Genomic DNA, 14,595 nt, shown 5'->3' with positions numbered 1-14,595 from the left:
TCCTGGATAACAATTATGATAACTGAAATCAACATATTTCCCTGTATTTGTTTTAAATAATTCTGGAATGAAGCATTCTTTCCTGCTTTTGTGCTAAACAATACTAGGATCAAGCAAAAATAACTTAGCTACTCTTTCCAAGAAATACTTACTCAAAAAATGAAAATATGAACCAACTAACAGATTATTCATTAAGCTTACCCAGTCAATACTTGTCTTAAGCAACTCATCTGGCTCTCCTAAACAATTAAAAATTATTATGGGCACACTTTCTATAACTCCATTACACTCCCTGCTTTTTTCCCCTGTTTGGTGGCACATATCTTCCAATAGTTTCTTTAGGAAGAGTATCTGGAAAGTATTTTTTTTTACTCTTTCCAAGACTTTATAACACTTGTTTGATAATTTGGCTGAATAGTGAGTTCTCTGTTGAAATAAATTTTCCATCAAAATTTTTAAAGCCCTGCTGTACTGTCTTCTAGTTTCCTAATAATGGAGTTCAGGATGTGCTACCCCAAAATATGGTAACTCGGAATACTGAATATCTTAAACTAAAGGAGTTTGAGAAAAATAGCAGAAGTAGGAAGGTCACTCTGACCATCCCCACCACCATCCTTTTTCCATGGAAGCAGGAGATAAATCTGTATGAAAAGTACCCTCCCCATACCAAGAGGAAGAGAGACGTTCTTATCACCACGGACAGGAAATTTAGGGCCCAGAAGGCTGTATAAACTAATGTTACTTCTTCATCATTTGCTGCCTGCAGCTCAAGCCCCTTCGTCTTGTAAATTCTTCACAAATTTATTGTATTTTTGCCTAAAATGTATAAAAACTTCCTGCTCTGCGGGTTTTCAGTCTCTTGTGAAAGCTCCCATGTACATGTAAAAATTCTTTAAAAATTTGTGTATTTTTCTTCTATTAATCTGTCTTTGTCAGTTTAATTTTCAGATCCAGCCAAGGACCCTAAGAGGGTGAAAAAAACTTTTTCATCCCTTACACCATATTGCTATTAAGAAGTCCAAAGAAATTCCAATTCGGTTATTCCTTTTTGTCTCCCATTCCTTTTCATCCCTTTTTCTGGGAGCTTGGGAATCTCCTCTTCTGTCCTAAATATATTAAATTTCACAATCATATGCTTTGGTAGGAAAAATTTTAATGTGTTATGATTGGCTCTTTCAATTAGAAAATTTATATCATTCATTTCTGGGAACTTTCCTTGAATAATTTCATTGTTGATTTCTTCCCCCGTTTTTCCTTCCTGAAAATTCCATTATTTGGCTGCTGAACTTTTTAGACTAGTTTAACTTTCGTATCTTTTTTCTCTTATTTCACATCTCCTTGTCATTCTGCTGTTCCTTCTGCATGACTTCCTCAATTTTATCTTTCAATTCTTTATTAAGTTTTCATTTCTTATTATGTTTTTAACTTCCAAAAGCTTTTCTTTGCTCTATGATTGTTCCTCTTTTAACAAAATCATGTCCTGTTTTTGTTTTAAGGATGCACTATCTTCTCTTACCTCTCTCAGGGCTGAGAAATGGAAAACTACAGATACCACAACTTGAGAAAACAGTAAAACCACCCAGAAACCACAATTTGCAAAACACATAAACTATTTCAGCAATAGCTCAGCTTACACACGTGTTCAGGAAAGATAAAACCACATACATTTTCACAACTGCCTTGCCTAGCCTATCAAAGTTGTCAGAGACTCAACTCAATGGCAAAATCTACCAATTCTTTCCTGTAGCCTCACCCTTCCTTCCTGCCCCTCCCCCAACCTTGCCAATTTCCGCCCCAAAACCATCCTTTGACTAACTCCTCCCCAACCAAACTTTATAAAAGACAACTGCCAAAGCTTTTCAGTGAGTCTATTTGACTGACTTCATTTGGCCAGTGTCTCCCTTGCCTGACACATTTCTAATAAACTAAACTTGATGTTTATATTGTTGTAATCATAACAGATTTCTTTGGTGGTCTCTTCTGGGAAGCTTTGACTGAATACACATTATGTAAAGTTTTCTTTAATCTACATATTGTTTTCTCCAAGGTGTTTTTTCTGTTTGGTTTTTATCTTGCATGATAGAGAATTTCTTTAGAGTTCTGGTAATCTTTGGTTTTCTGCTAATGATTAAGAGCTTATTGGAAGTTCTGAGTACATGGAGAGCTCTTATGCATTTTGAGTTTACTGTAGGGCCATTTATATTTGTTGGGTAATCGCAAATGTCAGTTTGTCTACTTCCTCTCTCTTGGGTTGCAGAGACTTCCCCAGAGAAAGGTTTGCCAATCTCCTGCCTAAAGGGTAAGTATCCGGCTGCAATGGCTTGGGGACTGAATAATTGATGAGGGTTGTGGAACAGGAAGTGGAACTTTAGTGTGTGATTATGTAAACCTCCATTTTTACATGGTACTGTTACGGGAGTCTTGGTTCTTTCTGCCGACGCAGTGAAGAAACAAAAGTCAGCAAGCTGATTAGTATGCAAGCAGGGAAGAGAATGGGCCTAGCCAAGGTGAGAGAGAGAGAGAGGAAGAGAGAGAAAGAATGCGTGGGCAGGAGAGCTGGACCACAAGAAGGACGAGAGAGCTCTTGTCTTGAGGACTTACTGTTTGCTGGGTGGGGTGAGAGAGTTACACATTGATTTGCTAGGGGGGGAAAGTGTTGCATGCTTTTCCATGGGAGGGCATGACCTCCTAAGATGGGTGGAGGTCTGCTGACGCAGATCCTTATCTTGCTCCAGACCACCTCTTATCATCTGTTGCTATAAAAACAGATACGTGGCTGGAGCCAGATAATCAAAGCTAGTTATGAGCTTTTCTGTATGCACTATGGACTCCCTCCCACCCCTCCTCCTTCTACATTTTCTAACTTCTACCTAACAGTACCAATGCCCTCAACTGTGCCTGCTGTTCCCCAGTCCAGAGCCTTTAATTTTAATCCTCGCCAGAGATTCCAACTTCTATTGGAGTCAGGGAAAAACAATCATCCAGTATCATGGAGACAGGGAGAAGATGGGGGAAGAATTTGAGTCTGTGGGTGATTCTGCAATATAATCATCTCTGTTTTCTATTTTCCACACTGTTGCCAAAGAATTTAGCTTTCTCAGTTCTTGTAAGTTAGTTTGTAATCAGCTTGCTTTCCAGCTTCCAAAGGCTTATTGTTGTTCTTCCCATCTTTGTGCCTTTGTGTCTTTTTTTTTTTTTTTAATACTGCTATTGTAGTTTTAGGAAGGGAACAAAATTAAATTGGTTTGTTTTATTCACCATTTTAACCCAGAATGCTTTTAATGCTTTTTGCATTAGTCTTGTGGCCTCCCATTGGCATTCTATCAGAAACACATCTGTAGTCAATAGTTTTGTAAGGGTTCATTCATTAATAGCCAAACTGTTTTTGGAACTTTGGGCAGGTCATAAGATTATGCAATGAACTGTTTTAACTACTGAATACTGAAGTCTTTTTCAGATGCAAAATTAAATCAATGAAGGTTTAGGAAATGGATTGCAGCAGCTTCCTCTTTCAAAATTCTCGTCCTTTGCATTTTTGGAATTACAAGTCAAAAGTGTTGGAGTTTAAAGAACGCACTGGGTTTGGGGAGGGGGAGAAGAAAGGAGGGAAGAGGAATAGAGGAAAAAAGGGGGGAGAAGTGAGAAGAATGACATTTTGCTTGACAAGGGTATAGGACAAGAAAAAGACTTACCCTCCACCTTTCTAGGTTCAATAGCTGGGTCTATGAAACTGACAACAGGCAGATTAACAGGAGAAAAGGTACACAAATTTATTTAATTTTTAATATTATGAGCATGAGGGCATCACAGGAAGAAAAAGTGAATAACCCCCAAAGTAGTGAAATTTGAGAGCTTGTGTACCTATATTATCTCAACAGGGGAAGGGGAAGATTAGGCCTTTTAGGGGAAAGTAAATGATTTTGAAAAAAGATGAATGAGCTCTTAGAAGAAAGATGGAAGATACGATGGTTTGTAACACAGTGTACCAAGGTAGGTGTGGTATCTTCTAGACTCCTAGTCTCCTCCCCTATGATAAAAAACAATCTTACTTGGTTGATAAAAGCCCTGGGGAGGGGATTTATGACAATTGAATTCTTTTACAGGATCTGTCTTTAGGTAGATGAGTTTAGAGAAGCTTCTCTCTGCATTTACTATTTTTCAAATACCTTCAGCTCAAAATAATCCTTATGCCAAAGAGGCATAGTTTAGGGCAAGCTGGCCTGTCCACAGACTTTGCACGCTTGAGTCATCCATTCCAAAGCCTGGTCTTTAGTTTAAAAATTAAAATGTTAAATATATTCAAAGACGATTGAACCCAAACTCAAAATATTCATGTATCCATTCTTTCATTACAGAATTAGTGTTCATTATGTGTCAATCTTGACACCATGAGCTGAGGATACAGAGGTCAACCAAACAGACATAGTCCTAGCCCTTATGGTGCATGTGTTCTATAGACAGAGATTTCTTCTGCTTTTATATTTGTATTTGTTACTTTGCAGTGACAAATATTACTATCAATGAGCATATGAGATGTTACTCTGAAGGCACATTTCCTGGTACTCAATCAAGTCAAACAGCGGTATCCTCATAGCGGTATCACACTATACTCATTCCATCACAAATTTTCATTTTGGATGAACATCGTATACCTAGAGAGGAAAATGCAAATATAAGGTAAGTACATCTTCAAATTTACTATATACCGTGTTTCCCCGAAAATAAGACCTAGCCAGACAATCAGCTCTAATGTGTCTTTTGGAGCAAAAATTAATATAAGTCCCGGTCTTATTCTACTATAAGACTGGGTCTCATATAATATAATATAATATAATATAATATAATATAATATAATATAATATAATATAATATAATATAATATAATACTGGGTCTTATATTAATTTTTGCTCCAAAAGACACATTACAACTGATGGTCCAACAAGGTCTTATTTTCGGGGAAACAAGGTATTATCAATATGTCCTTCATAATTGTTTTAGCAATTCATAATCCCCATCATGTGCCCCACCCCCAGTAGTTCCTATTGTTTAAAAATTCCCCCCAAATTTTGTATTTTCCAACTTAAAAAATTTTTCAACAAGGATGGGTTTAAAATTGTATGTGATTGATACTTTGATTTACATCTCCTTGATAATCAATGAAAAACTTTTCATATGTTTAGTGGTTATTTGTGTTCTCTGCTTTTGTGGTTGTATATCTACAAGAATGTAAGTTCCATGAGTACAAGAACTTTCTATCCCCAGCACCCTGAGCAATACCTAATACATTGTAACATATTTTTTTGAATCTTTGTCAAGTATATATATATATATATATATATACATATTGATTGATTACTGTAAGAGAGGAAAAAGTTTTCCTCAACCTTCTTAGGGTGCCTCGCTGAGTCTGAAAACTAAACTGATGAAAACATATTAACAGGAGAAAAACATGCAAATTTATTTAATGTAAGTTTTATATGACACAAAGAAATGGAGATTCCCCTCTCTCCCCGCAAAATACCAGTTAGTTAGACCTGTGTATTTTTATGCTAGCTTCAATGAATGGACAGTCATGAAAGAAGATGGTAGGTTAAGGAATATGAGGTAATTGTGGTAAACTAGGGACACTTAGCAAAACCTGTTAGGACTCTGCTTGGCTCCCTCTGTCTCTGTAGCTAAGGGTACTCCTTTTCTCTAGGTATAAGGAAGATACCTTTCACCGGAGGGTTTTGTGACCTCTTTCGGGGAAGAAGGGCAACGAGGGCAGGAAAATTTCAGCTTAATATATTTCGGCTTAAAATATTCAAAACGTTAAGGTGCGACATGTGGGGGTAGCATGTCCTGAACCCCAACAATATTAATGACACTTTATAGCTTATGTCCATGTTTTAAAATTGTCTTTTTCTTAATGATTTGTCAAATTTTTAAATTTGTTTGAATACTAATCTCTATGGATTATACATGTAGCAAATATCTTCTCTCAATTTATGGTTTGTCTTTTCCATTTTTGAAAAAGTGACTCCTGGTGCACAGTTTTTCATTTTAATATAGCTTTCCAATTAATGTGTAAAAATTAAGGATGAGCATTCCAAATTGCCAGGTGGCTCTAATCCTTATAGTCATTCAGGAACCCAGGTTTCTTCCACTTTGAGGCTAAGCCGCCTCCAAGGACTCTGTTCCATTTGCATGGTTGAAACAGGTTGCAGCTACATCCATGTTCCAGCTAGCAGGAAACAGTAAAAAGGAGTGTGGAGTCAGCACACATGCTCTATTAAGGGAAGGACATTGCACTTTTAATGTCTGTTCGCATTCATTTGGGGGAAACTTATTCACATAACCATGTCTAACTACTACAGAGGAAGAAACATAGTCTCTGGCTGGGCAGCTACATGCCCACTATAGCCTTCTTCTCCTTGGAAGAAGGGGAGAAAGATTTAAAATATACAGTTGACAACTTCACCACAGGGAGCTTTCCCTCTTTTTCTATTATTTGGAAGAGTTCATATGGTTGCAGTAATCTCTTCCTTAAAGGTCAATATAACTCACATGTAAAATCTTAAGGGTCTAATATTTTTTTGCATGGGAATATTTTACATGTATGATTGAAGCACTTTACTGGTGATAGAACTATTTGGGCTTTTTATTTCTTCTTGAGTAAGTTTTGGTAAGAAAGTTTTTCTAAAAATTTGGCATTTTGATCTACATCTTCAAACTTATTAGCATAAAGTTATTTGTACAATTACTATTTAATCATTATTTAAATATTTGCCAAATCTGCTATTACAGTCCCCCTATTTTGGATCCTACTATTAATTATGTTTGGCTTCCCACACGTAATTTTCATTTTTGTTTCATCATTCTTACCAGAAGTTTGTCTGTTTTATTAGTTTTATCAAATAACTAACTTTTGGCTCTGGAAATACTATTTATTGTGTCTTGGCCTTATAGTTTGTTATTTTCTGCTCTTATTTTATACACTTTTTCTACTTTTGTTTATTCAATTGTTCTTTTTTTATTTCTTAACTCCCTAAGCTCATAAATTTCCAACACTTATTTCCTAATTTAAACATTTAAAACTAAAAAATTTTCTCTACATGCTGCTTTAGATGCATCCCAGAAGTTTCGATACTTGTTATTTTTATTGTCACTCAGTTTAAGATTTCTTAATTTTTATCATGATTTCTGCTTGGTTTCATGGGTTTGTTAATGGTGCACTTTTATATTATCCAATAAATTTTAGGTTACCTTTCTATTAATTTTTAATATAATTGCATTACAGTCAGAGACTATGGCCAGTAGAGTAGTCTGAGTACTAGGCATTGTTACCCTCCTTTCTTACTACTCTACTTCCTTTTCCTTGAACTACACCTGTCCTTAACTCTCTCTTCCTCTAGGAGAAGAGAAAGGTTTTCAGAAGGTTCCTATCTTCCTCTTACATCTGGCCATTAGCCCAACTGATATGCAATATTTACCTGAATCCTACTCGCATCGAGTGGAGCATAGGTTCAAATTGCAACTCATGCCTATATGTAATTTTTAGCCCACTATACACTAGTAGACAGCATTTATCAAAGGCTAATCATGTGCCAGGCACAGTACAAAAATCTTATATATATTATCTTACTTAATCATCTCAACAAGACTATTATTAACCCCCATTTTGCAAACAAGGACACTAATGCACTGAAAAAATTAAATAACTTCCCCAAGACACACATCTTAAAGTGGCAGCACCAAGAGAAGAATCCAGTGTTTGTCAGACTCCAGAGTCTATGCTATGTAAACACTCAAATGAGGTTTGCTAAGCAAAGAATTCCCCTTTTGGTAGTCTACGGCTAAAATGAAGTTTATTGCCACTGGATCATGCATTCACACAATATTCTTTACTATCACTTCACATAAAAAATTCAACACTTGTTTAAAACACTCAGAAATTGGAAATTATCGTCCTTTTGAACTATTTCAAACCATCAATGAAGAAACAATGTGAAGAATTACCAGATAGCTGCTATCTATCCTTAAATATCAGATGTTTTGATGTCACATGCTTTTCTGACAAACCAACAGACATCCTCTAACCACATCCTCTTCTTAATGCTCCCTGTTAATGCTGTTAAAGTTCAAGAAAGTGTGAATTTTCTAAATTGATTAAGATAATTTGCAATCTCCCCCAAAAGTTACTTTTGTTGTTTCTTCTTGTCACTTAACTTTCTTTTTCCTCATTGTAGATGTCATTTTCCACAACTAATTGCATATATATTTAAATTTTTATTGTATACTTATATTCATGGGTATAGAAATTCAAAAAAATAAGAAAAAAATGAATACGTATTATGGAGTACACTTTATTACTCATCTTTAAACCTGTGAATTTTTTTAGTGTTTCCTTCTTGAATTTAATGACAGCAAGCAATATTTATAATTACCTTTTGATTTTAATTATCTACTATTTCTACCATAAAATGAAAGAAAAACTTACAGTATATATAGTTAAAATGTAGAGCTAAAAATATTAATCATCTATATTTTATTATTGTGATAAAATATACATAACATAAAACTTGCCATTTTAAGCATTTTTAAGAATAAAATTCAGTGGCATTAAGTATATTCACAATGTTGTACAACCATCACCACTGCCCATTTTCAGAACTTTCTCATTATCCTAAATTGAAATTCTTTACCCATTAAACAATAGCTCCCTACAACTCCTCTCCTTCAGCTCCTGATAATCTCTATTCTACTTTCTGTCTCTATGAATTTGCCTATTTTAGATGCCTCATATAAGTGGAATCAGACAATATTTGTCCTTCTGTGTCTGGCTTATTTCAATTAGTATAATGTTTTCAAGTTTTAACTATGTTACAGCATGTATCAGAATTTTATTCCTTTTTAAGGCCAAATAATATTCCATTGGATATATACCACATTTTGTTTACCTATTGATCTATTGACAGATATTTGTGTTGTTTCTACCTTTTGGCTATTGTGGATAATGCTTCTATGAACATTTGTGTGTAAGTATCTGTTTGCGTCTCTGCTTTCAATTCTCTTGTGTGTCTAATAGGAGTGGAATTGCTGGGTCATATGAAAATTCTGTTTAGCTTCTTGAGGAACTTCCAAACTCTTTCTAGAGCACTGCAACATTTTACATTGTCACCAGCAATACACAAGGGTTTCAATTTCTCCCCGTACTTGGCCAGTACTTGTTATTTTCTGGTTTACCTTTGATAGTAAAGCTATCCTAGTGAGTATGAAGTGGTATCTTACTGTGGCTTAATTGTTTACATTTAAACTCATATTTGAGAGGTAAGGAAATCGAAATTCACATAGATAAATACACTTCCTCAAATACTTACAGTTAGTAGGAGGTGAAGGAGACACTAGAATTGAGGTCTCCTAACTTGAACCAGGGTTTTCTCTTTTTCACAATCTTGCCTAATTGTATTATTATAATATTTTCTATCTATTTGGCTATTTATATATTTTGTCTGACTTACATTTAGAGATAAAATAGGGTAGTGCTCATGTAGTATTAGTTTAACCATGTGAAATTGTTTTTGTAGGACAACACAATTAAGTATTAGGAATTTTGTATGGTTCAACTTAATACCGAAACACACTTCTTTTATTGAGGATATGTTGGAGTGGGGAGTAAATTTTCAGAAGAGAGCTACAAATATTTTGAAAGAAATATTGTTTCATAGACTTTGAAGGGTGAAGAAAGAAAACTTTTTGGATATACAGAGTAGCTTATGCTTCCTTTAAATTTGAATTGCATTATAACTCTATCCACGTATAGTTAACAATATGATCAATGTATTGCCTTCTAATTCTAGAAATCTTTAAACTTGATTGTTTTCTATGACATATAAACATACTTTTGATTGAATTTTTAAAGACCTTTAACTTAACTAAGCCTCTAGTGTCACGTTCTGCACGACAAAATTTGTGGGACGCGAGAAGGGTGGTGCAGGGTTAAGAAATACAGTAGCCAAGAATAGAGTGCAAGTGGGGCCAAGGGACTCCAGCCTCAAGGACTGAGCCCCAAATCGGGCCAATGCATAGCTTTTATTGATTAACAAATGAGGAAGTAAAGCTTGTTAATCTCAAGATCTGTGAATTTCATATGTTATAATAGGAAACTGATTCAAACCAATCACCCTTGCCTGCAGACAGTAGAACCGAAAGTCACAGGATGTCTTAGTAATTGTTGTAAGTACTTCCCCAAGGGACAAAACCTTTATGCTGAAATTTACTAAAATGAGTAGATGGAGAGCTGATGTTATCACATCATTGAATCTCTTCCCAAGCAGGATGTGGGAAGGAATGTAGCGACAGAGGCAGAAGCTCTCCTTAGCCGGGGGAAGGTGGGGGTCTATGCCCACCTCTATCAACCCCATGAGTTCTCCTGATGGCCCCTATGTAACTGTGCCTGGCTTAGGTTGTTTCTTCCTTGAGGAATCTTACCCATCATTGACTAACCAGCCATCCTTTGGGGCCAAACAGGGAGACATAAGGTATAAGCACAAAGGTGAAGCAAAGTCCCTGAAAGGATCCATCTCACAGACTCACCTTTCTTTAGGGGTAGGTACGAGGGGACAGACGGGTAGGCTGCTGCATGGTAACACTCTACCATTCTCAGAACCACCTAATTTTTATTTATACTTAAAATGATGTATGGGAAAGAAAGGGTTATTGTGCAGCAGGTCTGCAATTAATTCTCTTTTGTTATTGGGAGACACTTCTGGGGAAGAAAGAAGGGAAGTAATCTGGTCTACTTTTTTTGTGACCATTCTAGTAAATGTTCCTGGCAAAGAAGGTAATGGTACTTGCTAGCTGAAGAGCCCTTGTCTATGGAATGCTTTTGGCAGAATGTATCTATAATTGTTTAGGATGGCTTATGGTAACCAAACCTGGAATCTCTGAATTTATAGGAATAGGCTTCCTGAAAAATATCATGTGAGCAATACATCTATCTGAATATAAAATGGGTGTTTCACATCTAAAACAACTTACTAGATAAGTCTCTGGTGTGATGAGTTTGATTTGACAATTTGATCCTTTGCATTATCCCATTACGTGAATTTTGGATATCACCCTTAGCTTTTCTGATTCATAGCCACATCATACGTAAGATATCTCCAAATGAATATATAAATAAGCCTTCACTCTTTTTAACAGCTGCAATAGTATTCCATGTGTATAGGTATCATAATTTATTTGCCCAGCCTTTTATTGAAGAATGTTTCCATTCTTTTTGCTATTATGAATAGTGCTGCACTAAAGATCCTGTTAACAGATCAATATGCACTACTGGAAGCATATACTCATGTAGGATAAATTCTTAGAAGTGGAATTTCTGGTTCAAAGGACATATGCATTTTCAATTTTAGGAGCTATTGGCAGTTTGTTCTCTACAGACATTATACATTTATATTCCTAACGACTATGTGGGAAACTAAGTGTTTCTCTATACCTTACCTCACCTTTTCTAAACCAACAGGTGAACATTTTTATATCATTTTAAGTTTGATTTGCTTTTTTCTCTTATGTGTACAATTAAGCATCAAATAAACACATCTTTTTAGACATTTAATGTTTCCTTTTAGGTCTGGGACCTAAAAGGATTGGTAGCTTGGTCATAGAGTGCAACACATGGTAATGCTGCATTAAAAATCTTTGCAGGTGTTTTATGCCTGAAATTCTCCATAAAACCCTCAATTTCAGTTCAGGTATTAATCTCCTGTTAAAACAGGCTCCTTACAGAACAATGAAAATTATCAGCTTTTGGGTCTTAGAGCAAAAGAAGATTCTGCAGGTGAGGTTAGATGGGAGGGAGGAAGAGAGTACTGCTTATGGCCGATAAGGCACTGCTCGTTATAAATGCTTCCAATCAACTGGAAGCAGGAAGGATATAGGGAATAATGAGGTAGGTTTAGAAGTAGTAGAAAAATCATTTCACACAGTGAAGAAGAAAGTGGCATCCCAAGTTTTTAAAAGAGGCGATGGAATGGTTGAAATACATAAACATAAGATGACTTTTGAATAGTTAGTGGAATTGACTATAGAATGTGTTGCTGACAATAGGGAAGCCAAACTAGATAGTTTATAAGAAGATATACACAATCTAGATTAATGATTATGCATAGGGAGATAAAAAATTATCTAAACGTAGATAATCATTGGCAGATACTAAGTTTGATATGTCTAGGAGACATCCAAGTGAAGATGTCAAGGAAGTAGTTGAATTTACCAACCTGGAGGTTGAAGGAAAAAATCCGGGCTGGAGATATAAATGTAAGAGTTTTCTGCATTACAGGAATATCGATATTCAGAGTGGGAAAAGGAGGACAAGTTCTGAAGGAGATTGAAAAGGACTAACCAGTGGAGTAACAGGGAGAAAATCAGGAGAGTATGGAGTGACAGAAGCCCGAAAGAGAGTGCTTCCAGAACAAGGAGTTGTCACCTGTGCCACGTGTTGCTGAGTTCAGAAATGTGTCCGTGAGAAGTATTGTGGATCCACTTTGTCATTTCCTATCTCAGGAACTTATGGTGATTTTGCCTTGCCAGACACATCAAACTCAAATCCCTCTGCCATTTCTTCAATGTCCTCTATTACCTAGTTCTGCGGGTAAGTATAGTGGCTGCCTTCTAGTGGCTCACGGTCACAAGCACCCCACTGGACTGATAGGTATTCTGTCTCTTCTTAAGGAAACAAACGTGCTATTCCCGCAGGGATGAGGAGGGAAGCAGGAGAGGGTGTTGGGGGGAGGTGACTCCTCCTTAGCTGACTTACTCCAACCTCTTTGTGCAGAAGCTTCCATCAAAACTGACTTTCCTCCTTTTACAAATCGTCCTCCAGGTCTCACTTTAAGATTTACACACTGCATAAAGCTTGTTTCTTAAAAATGTATGCCTTTTCTCCTAAACGACACCGTAAACTCCTGGAGATGCCTTATATCTCTTTTGTATCTTTCACATACAGAACAACAGATAACAGAGATGGATCTACTACGAGGCTACTGAAACTTACGCTTCGGTAGGCCTTTTCCCAAGGCTCTGTATCTACTTTTGTAATCAAAACAGCAGGTGAATATTTGCTGATGGACTCCAAATTGACTAACTTCAAATACTTGTTGATTTATTAAGCTTTTTTTTTATCCATAGAAATTTATATGAGAATTTTAGTTGCTGATTATATTACTCCCTTGCCCCAAGTCTTTAGTGGCTCCCCATTGCCTCTAATTAAATATAAGCCTTTAAGACCGGGTGGCTGAATTTTAATGTTTCCAGCCTTATCTCCCCAAACTCTCCTTATTTCCCCTAAACTGAACCCCTTGCTGTCACCCTGGTGTTGTTGTTCATACTGATTTCTCTGCTTGGAAAGCTGTTTTCCAGCTTCACCTCTTGACATCCTAAGATAGCCGTTAGGCCCTTGCTTTTGAAGAGAGAGCCCTAGAACAACATGACCTGAAAGCTTATTAGAAATACAGAATCTCAGACCAACTGAATCAGTACCTGCATTTTAAAAAATCCACAGTCAAGTTTGAGATATACTGACTTAGGCCATTTCATAGGCTACTTCTTCTAAGAGTCCTTAAAATGAAAAATGGTTTTTCTCTTTGAACCTTCATTCTGGCACTTGCTCTCTGGGCACATCATTATGCCTTGAATCATGGTGAATTATGTACAAATCTTAATTACCTGGTTAGATTGTGAGCTCTTTGAAGGCAGTAACAGTGAGTGAGTCTCATCTTAGAGATGAGTTACTGGATTTGGAATTTCTCACGATGCCCTGCTACATCCCATACACACGTACACCCACTTAAACTTATGTGTTACTGGTGTTGTTTACTTGATACTCAGAATTTTGCAAAGATCCAAATATAAATTGATTCTCAATTGTGCCACCTGTGGGTAGGGAAATCTATTGCAATTATTTTTTCTTAATAAAATGAGCATCTAAATGATAGGGTAGGTAGATAGATAGAAACGAGCAGGAGAAGGAGTGACCTAGCACCAGTTAGAAAGCCCCTTGCTGCAGCTCCTACTTGGGTCAAGACCCCTTGCAGCTGCCCTCACTTAGCCCAGCAGGATTCCAGGCTTACATATACCTCTAGATCAAAGGGATATGTTGTTAAAAGCTAGAGAAGTGAGGAAGACATCCGCTTAGCAGAGTACACCTCCTGCTTGTCAGGACCACCAATGCCTTACTAGCCCAGCAAAATTCCAGGCTTACACATCCCCCTAAATCAAAGGGATGTGTTTACATGTGCCCCTAAATCAAAAGAATGCATTGCTAAAAGCCAGAGAAGGGAGGACTAGGCACTTGAGGGGGAGAAAGAGAGATAAGGGAAGGGAGAGGGGGAGACAATTCTACTCATAGAGATAAAAACCCTCACGCAATGTCAGGAGAGGCTGCTTCACTCCCCTGTGTCAGCCGGCTCCATGTCTCAGAGTTCTTGCTTTATTAATAAACTTCTTGTTATTCTGTGCTGCACAAACTCTGTCTCTTGACTGAATTCTTTCCTTCAAGAAGATAAGAACTGAAGTATAAACGTCACTCCCGGTAACATAATGACAAAAATAAA

This window comes from Rhinolophus ferrumequinum, chromosome 10, assembly GCF_004115265.2.
Source record: "Rhinolophus ferrumequinum isolate MPI-CBG mRhiFer1 chromosome 10, mRhiFer1_v1.p, whole genome shotgun sequence".
Classification (NCBI taxonomy): Eukaryota; Metazoa; Chordata; class Mammalia; order Chiroptera; family Rhinolophidae; genus Rhinolophus; species Rhinolophus ferrumequinum.
This window is presented reverse-complemented; position numbering follows the sequence as displayed.